The following is a 15116-nucleotide window of genomic DNA, read 5'->3' as shown; positions in this document are numbered from 1 at the left end:
CCTAGCAACCGCCTAGCAACCACCCAAAAGACCCTAGCAACCACCCAAAAGACCCTAGCAACCACCCAAAAGACCCTAGCAACACCATAGCAACCACACAAAACATCCTAGTAACCACCCATAACACCCTAGCAACCGCCTAGCCAACCACCCAGAACACCCTAGCAACCACCCAAAACACCCTAGCAACCACCCAGAACACCTTAGCAACCTCCCAAAATACCCTAGAAACACCATAGCAACCACCCATAAAATCCTAGCAACCGCCTAGCAAAAAACGTTCTGCTCCAAACTTTCTCAAGCCAACTTAAAGTTTGTCTCGACGAACTTTCGCATCTAGTTAAGTTGGCTTGAGAAAGCCAACATATTGAAATCCTATTTAAACTTATTAAGTTGGCTTGAGAAAGCCAACATATTGAAATCCTATTTAAACTTATTATTAAGTTGGCTTGAGAAAGCCAACATATTGAAATCCTATTTAAACTTATTATTATTATTCTTCTTACTAAAACTGTTGACTCAAACTCGCCCTAGAGCTTTAACTCTACATACTCCAAACTCGGCTCAGACACTCAAACTGATCTGCAGCTATATGCTATATCTTTTCAGACTGATCGGACTTACGGTTTTCCTACAAATGACGATCAAAACTCGGAAAAACTCCCATTGACTTAACATTGGGCATTCTAAAAAAATTCAAACTCACCAACCGACAAAAATTTAAATCTAAATCCCTTGAAGACTAATTCAAACTGCCATTCTATATATATTAGCCAATGAAACTCATTTAAACTAATAAACTCTAATCTCATACACTTATAAACTAATTAACTTAAATTTAATAACTAATTAACTAATAAACTCATGAATTCATAGATTTATGAACTCTTAAACTCATAAATTAATAAACTCTGAATTCTAAACTCATTTAAACTTATAAACTCTAAACTCAAAAACTTGTACACTTATAAACTCATCAATTTATACACTTATAAACTCTAAACTCATAAACTCTGAGTGTGTGTGTGTGTGTGTGTGTGTGTATCTATCTATCGCTCTGAATACCATAGCAACCACCCAGAACACCCTAGCAACCACCTAGCAACCACCCAGAACACCCTAGCAACCACCCAAAAGACCCTAGCAACCACCCAAAATATCTTAGCAACCACCCAGAACACCCTAGCAACCACCCAAAACACCCTAGCAACCACCCAAAAGACCCTAGCAACCACCCAAAATACCCTAGCAACACCATAGCAACCACACAAAACATCCTAGTAACCACCCATAACACCCTAGCAACCGCCTAGCAACCACCCAGAACACCCTAGCAACCACCCAAAAAACCCTACCAACCGCCTAGCAACCACCCAAAATATCCTAGCAACCACCCAAAACACCCTAGCAACCGCCTAGCAACCACCCAAAAGACCCTAGCAACCACCCAAAATACCCTAGCAACCACCCAGAACACCCTAGCAACCACCAAAATACCCTAGCAACCGCCTAGCAACCACCCAGAACACCCTAGCAACCACCCACAACACCCTAGCAACCGCCTAGCAACCACCCAAAATATCCTAGCAACCACCCAAAACACCCTAGCAACCGCCTAGCAACCACCCAAAAGACCCTAGCAACCACCCAAAATACCCTAGCAACCACCCAGAACACCCTAGCAACCACCAAAATACCCTAGCAACCGCCTAGCAACCACCCAGAACACCCTAGCAACCACCCACAACACCCTAGCAACCGCCTAGCAACCACCCAAAATATCCTAGCAACCACCCAAAACACCCTAGCAACCGCCTAGCAACCACCCAAAATACCCTAGCAACCACCTAACAACCACCCAAAAGACCCTAGCAACCACCCAAAATATCCTAGCAACCACCCAGAACACCCTAGCAACCACCTAGCAACCACCCATCTACACCCTACCAACCGCCTAGCAACCACCCAAAAGACCCTAGCAACCACCCAAAATACCCTAGCAACACCATAGCAACCACACAAAACATCCTAGTAACCACCCAGAACACCCTAGCAACCACCTAGCAACCACCCAGAACACCCTAGCAACCACCCAAAAGACCCTAGCAACCACCCAAAATACCCTAGCAACACCATAGCAACCACACAAAACATCCTAGTAACCACCCAGAACACCCTAGCAACCACCCAAAAGACCCTGGCAACCACCCAAAATATCCTAGCAACCACCCAGAACACCCTAGCAACCACCTAGCAACCACCCAAAACACCCTAGCAACCGCCTAGCAACCACCCAAAATACCCTAGCAACCACCCAAAATACCCTAGCAACACCATAGCAACCACACAAAACATCCTAGCAACCACCCAGAATACCCTAGCAACCACCCAAAATACCCTAGCAACCGCCTAGCAACCACCCAAAAGACCCTAGCAACCACCCTAAATATCCTAGCAACCGCATAGCAACCACCCAGAATACCCTAGCAACCACCCAAAACACCCTAGCAACCACCCAGAACACCCTAGCAACCGCCTAGCAACCACCCAAAAGACCCTAGCAACCACCCAAAATATCCTAGCAACCACCCAGAATACCCTAGCAACCACCCAAAACACCCTAGCAACCACCCATAACACCCTAGCAACCACCCAAAAGACCCTAGCAACCACCCAGAACACCCTAGCAATTGCCCAAAACACCCTAGAAACACCATAGCGACCACCCATAACATCCTAGCAACCGCCTATCAAAAAACTTTACGGTCCAAACTTTCTCAAGCCAACTTAAAGTTTGTCTCGACGAACTTTCGCATCTAGTTAAGTTGGCTTGAGAGAGCCAACATATTGAAATCCTATTTAAACTTATTATTATTATTATTATTAATATTATTATTCTTCTGTGAAAAACTGTTGACTCAAACTCGCCCTAGAGCTTTAACTCTACATACTCCAAACTCGGCTCAGACACTCAAACTGATCTGAAGTTAGTTGCTTTATCTTTTCAGACTGATCGGACTTACGGTTTTCCTACAAATGACGATCAAAACTCGGAAAAACTCCCATTGACTTAACATTGGGCATTCTAAAAAAATTCAAACTCACCAACCGACAAAAATTCAAATCTAAATCCCTTGAAAACTAAATCAAACTGCCATTCTATATATATTAGCCAATGAAACTCATTTAAACTAATAAACTCTAATTTCATACACTTATAAACTAATTAACTTAAATTGAATAACTAATTAACTGATAAACTCATGAATTCATAGACTTATGAACTCTTAAACTCATAAAATAATAAACTCTGAACTCTAAACTCATTTAAACTTATAAACTCTAAACTCAAAAACTTGTACACTTATAAACTCATCAATTTATACACTTATAAACTCTAAACTCATAAACTCTGAGTGTGTGTGTGTGTGTGTGTATCTATCTATCTACCGCTCTGAATACCATAGCAACCACCCAGAACACCCTAGCAACTGCTTAGCAACACCATAGCAACCACCCAGAATACCCTAGCAACCGCCCAAAATAGCCTAGCAACCACCCAAAATAGCCTAGCAACCGCCTAGCAACCACCCAGAATACCCTAGCAACCACCCAAAACACCCTAGCAACCACCCAGAACACCCTAGCAACTGCCTAGCAACCACCCAAAACACCCTAGCAACCACCAAAAAGACCCTAGCAACCGCCTAGCAACCACCCAGAATACTCTAGCAACCACCCAAAACACCCTAGCAACCACCAAAAAGACCCTAGCAACCGCCTAGCAACCACCCAGAATACCCTAGCAACCACCCAAAACACCCTAGCAACCACCCAGAACACCCTAGCAACTGCCTAGCAACCACCCAAAACACCCTAGCAACCACCAAAAAGACCCTAGCAACCGCCTAGCAACCACCCAGAATACTCTAGCAACCACCCAAAACACCCTAGCAACCACCAAAAAGACCCTAGCAACCGCCTAGCAACCATCCAAAAGACCCTAGCAACCACCCAAAACACCCTAGCAACCACCTAGCAACCACCCAAAAGACCCTAGCAACCACCCAAAAGACCCTAGCAACCACCCAGAACACCCTAGCAACCGCCTAGCAACCACCCAAAAGACCCTAGCAACCACCTAGCAACCACCCAAAAGACCCTAGCAACCACCCAGAACACCCTAGCAACCGCCTAGCAACCACCCAAAAGACCCTAGCAACCACCTAGCAACCACCCAAAAGACCCTAGCAACCACCCAAAACACCCTAGCAACCACCCAGAACACCCTAGCAACCGCCTAGCAACCACCCAAAAGACCCTAGCAACCACCTAGCAACCACCCAAAAGACCCTAGCAACCACCCAGGACACCCTAGCAACCACCTAGCAACCACCCAAAAGACCCTAGCAACCACCCAGGACACCCTAGCAACCACCTAGCAACCACCCAGAGCACCCTAGCAACCTCCCAAAATACCCTAGCAACACCATAGCAACATCCTAGCAACCGCCTAGCAAAAAACGTTCTGGTCCAAACTTTCACAAGCCAACTTAAAGTTTGTCTCGACGAACTTTCGCATCTAGTTATTATTATTATTCTTCTGTACAAAACTATTGACTCAAACTCGCCCTAGAGCTTTAACTCTACATACTCCAAACTCGGCTCAGACACTCAAACTGATCTGAAGTTTTATGCTATATCTTTTCAGACTGATCGGACTTACGGTTTTCCTACAAATGACGATCAAAACTCGGAAAAACTCCCATTGACTTAACATTGGGCATTCTAAAAAAATTCAAACTCACCAACCGACAAAAATTCAAATCTAAATCCCTTGAAAACTAAATCAAACTGCCATTCTATATATATTAGCCAATGAAACTCATTTAAACTAATAAACTCTAATCTCATACACTTATAAACTAATTAACTTAAATTTAATAACTAATTAACTAATAAACTCATGAATTCATAGACTTATGAACTCTTAAACTCATAAATTAATAAACTCTGAACTCTAAACTCATTTAAACTTATAAACTCTAAACTCAAAAACTTGTACACTTATAAACTCATCAATTTATACACTTATAAACTCTAAACTCATAAACTCTGAGTGTGTGTGTGTGTGTGTGTGTATCTATCTACCGCTCTGAATACCATAGCAACCACCCAGAACACCCTAGCAACCACCCAGAACACCCTAGCAACCACCCAAAAGACCCTAGCAACCACCCAAAATATCCTAGCAACCGCCTAGCAACCACCCATAATACCCTAGCAACCACCCAAAACACCCTAGCAACCACCTAGAACACCCTAGCAACCGCCTAGCAACCACCCAGAACACCCTAGCAAAACACCCTAGCAACCACCCAGAGCACCCTAGCAACCGCCTAGCAACCACCCAAAACACCCTAGCAACCACCAAAAAGACCCTAGCAACCACCCAAAATACCCTAGCAACACCATAGCAACCACACAAAACATCCTAGTAACCACCCATAACACCCTAGCAACCGCCTAGCAACCACCCAGAACACCCTAGCAACCACCCAAAACACCCTAGCAACCACCCAAAATACCTTAGCAACACCATAGCAACCAAACAAAACATCCAAGTAACCACCCATAACACCCTAGCAACCGCCTAGCAACCACCCAGAACACCCTAGCAACCACCCAAAAGACCCTAGCAACCACCCAAAAGACCCTAGCAACCGCCTAGCAACCACCCAGAATACCCTAGCAACCACCCAAAACACCCTAGCAACCACCCAGAACACCCTAGCAACCACCCAGAATACCCTAGCAACCACCCAAAACACCCTAGCAACCGCCTAGCAACCACCCAAAAGACCCTAGCAACCGCCTAGCAACCACCCAGAATACCCTAGCAACCACCCAGAATACCCTAGCAACCACCCAAAACACCCTAGCAACCACCCAAAAGACCCTAGCAACCGCCTAGCAACCACCCAAAACACCCTAGCAACCGCCTAGCAACCACCCAAAAGACCCAAGCAACCACCCAGAACACCCTAGCAACCGCCTAGCAACCACCCAAAAGACCCTAGCAACCACCCAAAAGACCCTAGCAACCACCCAAAATATCCTAGCAACCACCCAGAATACCCTAGCAACCACCCAAAACACCCTAGCAACCACCCAGAACACCCTAGCAACCGCCTAGCAACCACCCAAAAGACCCTAGCAACCACCTAGCAACCACCCAAAACACCCTAACAACCACCCAAAAGACCCTAGCAACCACCCAGGACACCCTAGCAACTGCCTAGCAACCACCCAGAAGACCCTAGCAACCACGCAAAATATCCTAGCAACCGCCTAGCAACCACCCAGAATACCCTAGCAACCACCCAAAAAACCCTAGCAACCACCCAGAACACCCTAGCAACCGCCTAGCAACCACCCAAAAGACCCTAGCAACCACCTAGCAACCACCCAAAAGACCCTAGCAACCACCCAGGACACCCTAGCAACCACCTAGCAACCACCCAGAACACCCTAGCAACCTCCCAAAATACCCTAGGAACACCATAGCAACCACCCATAAAATCCTAGCAACCGCCTAGCAAAAAACGTTCTGGTCCAAACTTTCTCAAGCCAACTTAAAGTTTGTCTCGACGAACTTTCGCATCTAGTTATTATTATTCTTCTTACTAAAACTGTTGACTCAAACTCGCCCTAGAGCTTTAACTCTACATACTTCAAACTCGGCTCAGACACTCAAACTGATCTGCAGCTATATGCTATATCTTTTCAGACTGATCGGACTTACGGTTTTCCTACAAATGACGATCAAAACTCGGAAAAACTCCCATTGACTTAACATTGGGCATTCTAAAAAAATTCAAACTCACCAACCGACAAAAATTTAAATCTAAATCCCTTGAAAACTAATTCAAACTGCCATTCTATATATATTAGCCAATGAAACTCATTTAAACTAATAAACTCTAATCTCATACACTTATAAACTAATTAACTTAAATTTAATAACTAATAAACTCATGAATTCATAGACTTATGAACTCTTAAACTCATAAATTAATAAACTCTGAACTCTAAACTCATTTAAACTTATAAACTCTAAACTCAAAAACTTGTACACTTATAAACTCATCAATTTATACACTTATAAACTCTAAACTCATAAACTCTGAGTGTGTGTGTGTGTGTGTGTGTGTGTGTATCTATCTATCTACCTCTCTGAATACCATAGCAACCACCCAGAACACCCTAGCAACCACCTAGCAACCACCCAGAACACCCTAGCAACCACCCAAAAGACCCTAGCAACCACCCAAAATATCCTAGCAACCACCCAGAACACCCTAGCAACCACCCAAAACACCCTAGCAACCGCCTAGCAACCACCCAAAAGACCCTAGCAACCACCCAAAATACCCTAGCAACACCATAGCAACCACCCAAAATATCCTAGCAACCGCCTAGCAACCACCCATAATACCCTAGCAACCACCCAAAACACCCTAGCAACCACCCAAAAGACCCTAGCAACCACCCAAAACACCCTAGCAACCACCCAAAATACCCTAGCAACCGCCTAGCAACCACCCAAAAGACCCTAGCAACCACCCAGAATACCATAGCAACCACCCAAAATACCCTAGCAACCACCCAAAAGACCCTAGCAACCACCTAGCAACCACCCAAAAGACCCTAGCAACCACCCAAAACACCCTAGCAACCACCCAGAACACCCTAGCAACCGCCTAGCAACCACCCAAAAGACCCTAGCAACCACCTAGCAACCACCCAAAACACCCTAGCAACCACCCAAAATATCCTAGCAACTGCCTAGCAACCACCCATAATACCCTAGCAACCACCCAAAACACCCTAGCAACCGCCTAGCAACCACCCAAAAGACCCTAGCAACCACCCAAAATACCCTAGCAACCGCCTAGCAACCACCCAAAAGACCCTAGCAACCACCCAAAAGACCCTAGCAACCACCCAAAATACCCTAGCAACCGCCTAGCAACCACCCAAAAGACCCTAGCAACCACCCAAAAGACCCTAGCAACCACCCAGAATACCATAGCAACCACCCAAAATACCCTAGCAACCACCCAAAAGACCCTAGCAACCACCTAGCAACCACCCAAAAGACCCTAGCAACCACCCAAAACACCCTAGCAACCACCCAGAACACCCTAGCAACCACCTAGCAACCACCCAAAAGACCCTAGCAACCACCTAGCAACCACCCAAAACACCCTAGCAACCACCCAAAATATCCTAGCAACTGCCTAGCAACCACCCATAATACCCTAGCAACCACCCAAAACACCCTAGCAACCGCCTAGCAACCACCCAAAAGACCCTAGCAACCACCCAAAATACCCTAGCAACCGCCTAGCAACCACCCAAAAGACCCTAGCAACCACCCAAAATACCCTAGCAACCGCCTAGCAACCACCCAAAAGACCCTAGCAACCACCCAAAATACCCTAGCAACCACCCAAAAGACCCTAGCAACCACCCAAAATACCCTAGCAACACCATAGAAACCACACAAAACATCCTAGTAACCACCCATAACACCCTAGCAACCGCCTAGCAACCACCCAGAACACCCTAGCAACCACCCAAAATACCCTAGCAACACCATAGCAACCACACAAAACATCCTAGTAACCACCCATAACACCCTAGCAACCGCCTAGCAACCACCCAAAAGACCCTAGCAACCACCCAAAATATCCTAGCAACCGCCTAGCAACCACCCAGAATACCCTAGCAACCACCCAAAACACCCTAGCAACCACCCAGAACACCCTAGCAACCGCCTAGCAACCACCCAAAAGACCCTAGCGACCACCCATAACATCCTAGCAACCGCCTATCAAAAAACGTTCCGGTCCAAACTTTCTCAAGCCAACTTAAAGTTTGTCTCGACGAACTTTCGCATCTAGTTAAGTTGGCTTGAGAAAGCCAACATATTGAAATCCTATTTAAACTTATTATTATTAATATTATTATTATTCTTCTGTGGAAACTGTTGACTCAAACTCGCCCTAGAGCTTTAACTCTACATACTCCAAACTCGGCTCAGACACTCAAACTGATCTGAAGTTAGTTGCTATATCTTTTCAGACTGATCGGACTTACGGTTTTCCTACAAATGACGATCAAAACTCGGAAAAACTCCCATTGACTTAACATTGGGCATTCTAAAAAAATTCAAACTCACCAACCGACAAAAATTCAAATCTAAATCCCTTGAAAACTAAATCAAACTGCCATTCTATATATATTAGCCAATGAAACTCATTTAAACTAATAAACTCTAATCTCACACACTTATAAACTAATTAACTTAAATTTAATAACTAATTAACTAATAAACTCATGAATTCATATACTTATGAACTCTTAAACTCATAAATTAATAAACTCTGAACTCTAAACTCATTTAAACTTATAAACTCTAAACTCAAAAACTTGTACACTTATAAACTCATCAATTTATACACTTATAAACTCTAAACTCATAAACTCTGAGTGTGTGTGTGTGTGTGTGTGTGTGTGTGTGTATCTATCTATCTACCGCTCTGAATACCATAGCAACCACCCAGAACACCCTAGCAACCACCTAGCAACCACCCAGAACACCCTAGCAACCACCCAAAAGACCCTAGCAACCACCCAAAATATCCTAGCAACCACCCAAAAGACCCTAGCAACCACCCAAAACACCCTAGCAACCGCCTAGCAACCACCCAAAAGACCCTAGCAACCACCCAAAACACCCTAGCAACCACCCAAAATACCCTAGCAACACCATAGCAACCACACAAAACATCCTAGTAACCACCCATAACACCCTAGCAACCGCCTAGCAACCACCCAGAACTACCTAGCAACCACCCAAAACACCCTAGCAACCACCCATAATACCCTAGCAACCACCCAAAACACCCTAGCAACCACCCAGAACACCCTAGCAACCGCCTAGCAACCACCCAAAAGACCCTAGCAACCACCCAAAATACCCTAGCAACCGCCTAGCAACCACCCAAAAGACCCTAGCAACCACCCAAAAGACCCTAGCAACCACCCAAAATACCCTAGCAACCGCCTAGCAACCACCCAAAAGACCCTAGCAACCACCCAAAATACCCTAGCAACACCATAGCAACCAAACAAAACATCCTAGTAACCACCCATAACACCCTAGCAACCGCCTAGCAACCACCCAGAACACCCTAGCAACCACCCAAAATATCCTAGCAACCGCCTAGCAACCACCCAGAATACCCTAGCAACCACCCAGAACACCCTAGCAACCACCTAGCAACCACCCAAAAGACCCTAGCAACCACCCAAAATATCCTAGCAACCACCCAGAACACCCTAGCAAACGCCTAGCAACCACCCAAAAGACCCTAGCAACCACCCAGAATACCCTAGCAACCGCCTAGCAACCACCCAAAAGACCCTAGCAACCACCCAAAATAGCCTAGCAACCACCAAAAATACCCTAGCAACCGCCTAGCAACCACCCAAAAGACCCTAGCAACCACCCTTAATATCCTAGCAACCGCATAGCAACCACCCAGAATACCCTAGCAACCACCCAAAACACCCTAGCAACCACCCAGAACACCCTAGCAACCGCCTAGCAACCACCCAAAAGACCCTAGCAACCACCCAAAAGACCCTAGCAACCACCCAGGACACCCTAGCAACCACCTAGCGACCACCCATAACATCCTAGCAACCGCGTATCAAAAAACGTTACGGTCCAAACTTTCTCAAGCCAACTTAAAGTTTGTCTCGACGAACTTTCGCATCTAGTTATTATTATTATTCTTCTTACTAAAACTGTTGACTCAAACTCGCCCTAGAGCTTTAACTCTACATACTTCAAACTCGGCTCAGACACTCAAACTGATCTGCAGCTATATGCTATATCTTTTCAGACTGATCGGACTTACGGTTTTCCTACAAATGACGATCAAAACTCGGAAAAACTCCCATTGACTTAACATTGGGCATTCTAAAAAAATTCAAACTCACCAACCGACAAAAATTCAAATCTAAATCCCTTGAAAACTAAACCAAACTGCCATTCTATATATATTAGCCAATGAAACTCATTTAAACTAAAAAACTCTAATCTCATACACTTATAAACTAATTAACTTAAATTTAATAACTAATTAACTAATAAACTCATGAATTCATAGACTTGTGAACTCTTAAACTCATAAATTAATAAACTCTGAACTCTAAACTCATTTAAACTTATAAACTCTAAACTCAAAAACTTGTACACTTATAAACTCATCAATTTATACACTTATAAACTCATAAACTCTGAGTGTGTGTGTGTGTGTGTGTGTGTGTGTGTGTGTCTGAGTGAGTGTGTGAGCGAGGTAGTCTGTTTGAGTGTGTGTGTGTGTGTGTGTGTGTGTGTGTGTGTGTGTATCTATCTATCTACCGCTCTGAATACCATAGCAACCACCCAGAACACCCTAGCAACCACCCAGAACACCCTAGCAACCACCCAAAAGACCCTAGCAACCACCCAAAATATCCTAGCAACCACCCAGAACACCCTAGCAACCACCTAGCAACCACCCAAAACACCCTAGAAACCACCCAAAAGACCCTAGCAACCACCCAAAATACCCTAGCAACACCATAGCAACCACACAAAACATCCTAGTAACCACCCATAACACCCTAGCAACCGCCTAGCAACCACCCAGAACACCCTAGCAACCACCCAAAATACCCTAGCAACACCATAGCAACCACACAAAACATCCTAGTAACCACCCATAACACCCTAGCAACCGCCTAGCAACAACCCAGAACACCCTAGCAACCACCCAAAAGACCCTAGCTACCACCCAAAAGACCCTAGCAACCGCCTAGCAACCACCCAGAATACCCTAGCAACCACCCAAAACACCCTAGCAACCGCCTAGCAACCACCCAGAATACCCTAGCAACCACCCAAAACACCCTAGCAACCACCCAGAACACCATAGCAACCGCCTAGCAACCACCCAAAAGACCCTAGCAGCCGCCTAGCAACCACCCAGAATACCCTAGCAACCACCCAAAACACCCTAGCAACGACCCAAAAGACCCTAGCAACCGCCTAGCAACCACCCAAAAGACCCTAGCAACCGCCTAGCAACCACCCAAAAGACCCTAGCAACCACCCAGAACACCCTAGCAACCGCCTAGCAACCACCCAAAAGACCCTAGCAACCACCCAAAATATCCTAGCAACCACCCAGAATACCCTAGCAACCACCCAAAACACCCTAGCAACCACCCAGAACACCCTAGCAACCGCCTAGCAACCACCCAAAAGACCCTAGCAACCACCTAGCAACCACCCAAAAGACCCTAGCAACCACCCAAAACACCCTAGCAACCACCCAGAACACCCTAGCAACCGCCTAGCAACCACCCAAAAGACCCTAGCAACCACCCAGGACACCCTAGCAACCACCTAACAACCACCCAGAAGACCCTAGCAACCACCCAAAATATCCTAGCAACCGCCTAGCAACCACCCAGAATACCCTAGCAACCACCCAAAAAACCCTAGCAACCACCCAGAACACCCTAGCAGCCACCTAGCAACCACCCAAAATACCCTAGCAACCACCCAAAAGACCCTAGCAACCACCCAGGACACCCTAGCAACCACCTTGCAACCACCCAGAACACCCTATCAACCTCCCAAAATACCCTAGGAACACCATAGCAACCACCCATAAAATCCTAGCAACCGCCTAGCAAAAAACGTTCTGGTCCAAACTTTCTCAAGCCAACTTAAAGTTTGTCTCGACGAACTTTCGCATCTAGTTTTTATTATTATTATTATTCTGGCAAAAGTTTGGCGCGTAATGCGCCCCGCACCGTTTGTCACAGACCCCTGAGTGAGGTGTCAAATCGAGCGGCTCATTGAGGAGAGGTGTGCTATATCTTTTCTAAGCGATCGGGTGTACGATGTTTGCACAGCGGACGAAAAAGCGGCCAAAAAAGTCCCATTGACTTTACATGGGGAGTTCTAAAAACATTTGAATCCCAACTGCCGTTTTCACACACACCACTCCAAAGGGCCTGACACCCCTGCGTTTCTCTCCCTCTCTCTCTCCCTCAGAGGATTTATATTATCAAGCAGCCAATAAGTAATGGCCTAAAATCTTCATAGCCACACCCTAGCAACCAGTTACAGCACCCTAGCAACCACTCTGAGCTCCCTAGCAACCACTCTAAACCAATAAATAATATAAAAACATTTTTTTTACATTTTTTAAAGCAATATCACACTCGTAGCCTTGCGATATTGCTCCATGCTTGTGCCTATTCGGCCATAGGCACGAGGCCGCAGGCCGAGTGCCGTACTGAAGGAACTCGTTATTAACCCCCTGAGGTCTACGGTATCGCCGGCGATACCAGCTCGCTTTTTTTTTGTCAATGTAAAAGAAACTCATAAATACTCTGTTGACTTTGATTTTCCATAGGAGTTTCATACATCAATCGATTCTGTTAAATGTGTATTATTTTTGTGTATACTCACAATAAAAGCAAAGTGTTGTGCTTTTTGCCAAATAAAGAAAAATAAACACGAAGCGAGTTCTGCCTTCTCTCTGCCAGTGAAGTCCATTCTGAAACGCGTCCGAAAATGAACAATAACTGAGCGAATACTCAGTCAAACAGGCATACAGACACACAGGCATGAAGCTTGAATTTTCTTCTTTTAAATGAAGTAATTTACATAAAAAACAAATATTCTAATCTTGTGAAATCTGTATTAAAAGAGAGCGATTCCAGTCGAGCTCATCTCATCTCATTACGTTATAATCAGCCCCGCCCACGGAGAGCGCGCGCTATTCAAACGCAAATGACTGAGACGATCCCATACAAACTGTGAACGCCCACATATCAGCTCGAGAAAACACATCAAGTTTATTCAGATAAGTGTAGTTGTCTACACTGTCTCGCAGCGCTGTGAGGAATAATAATAATGGAAAACTTACCTCAGAAGTGCTGGTATTTCGAGGAGCAACGGATGGAATAATGTAGTAAGTTTTTTTTTTTCATTCTCAAGTAAATCGCGTTTCTGTGTGAATGAATGAACGCAGAGATGCGCTGTTTACCACAACTCGCAAAAAGACGGTTTAAATTTGAATTGCGTTTCTGTGTGTGAATAAATGATCTGCTTTTAGCAAACTATTTAGCTATACTGAGTAAAATCGATTGAAATATGTTGAAATAAAATGTATTTGTATAAGCAACGTATTAAACTGCAAATTAACATTTATATTCCTTATAATAAAAACGAAAGACCTATGTTACAGACATATGAAAGACAACATTTTGTTGATTAGTTTTGGATAGATTACACATTTTTACTGTAAAATATCTGCCACCTCAAATAAGCTTTTGTTTGCCAATTTTTGCTAATATGTTAAATATAGTATGTTTTGTCAATGTAGGCTATATTCGAAGTTTGAAATATGTATGATAAAATGTATACTTTAGTTTTTACAAAGAAAGATTACACTTCAATTGTTGTTGTAATTGTAACCTTTTTAATAAAAAAATATATATTTACAAGGTAGATGTAAACAAATTTTAAAAGGTAAATATAAGCATTTTCTTTAAATAATTTTTATTGTGTTTTATTATTGACAAATTTGGGGAGAGGATACATATTCCAAAACTGAAAATACAGTATGAGAATTAACTGCACAATTAATAGACATGTTTTCCTTGGATATTATACAATTTGCAAGCAAAATTTGTGGAAAAAAAAAAAATTGACATGCTTCCAACTGTGAACCAATTTGGTAGAATATATATATATATACTGTATATATATTGCTCTTGCATTCTTTCTTGTGGCTATAGGTGACACACCTGAATGAATGGCTCATTAGGTATGCGGGCCCCATTGTCTCCTGAGGTGTGAACCACTACATATGCATGATGCTGTTGAATGGTTGACGCCCCTTGCGCATATTGCCTTTACAAACAAAAAGTGTTTTACAAGATTTAAATCAATGTATTGTGTTATGTGAATGATA

The 15116-nt window shown here is 44.1% G+C and overlaps 1 protein-coding gene across 7 annotated transcripts in view; it reads right to left on the bottom strand.

Annotated features, from left to right (window-relative positions):
• arhgap23b (Rho GTPase activating protein 23b) overlaps positions 1–15116 on the bottom strand; it is a 551994-nt gene that overhangs the window by 88702 nt on the left and 448176 nt on the right. The window lies entirely within an intron of this gene.

Source organism: Leuciscus leuciscus, assembly GCF_965113295.1.
Source record: "Leuciscus leuciscus genome assembly, chromosome: 21".
Classification (NCBI taxonomy): domain Eukaryota; kingdom Metazoa; phylum Chordata; class Actinopteri; order Cypriniformes; family Leuciscidae; genus Leuciscus; species Leuciscus leuciscus.
Note: the sequence above shows the minus strand (reverse complement) of the source record. Positions and strands in the feature narration are given on the sequence as shown.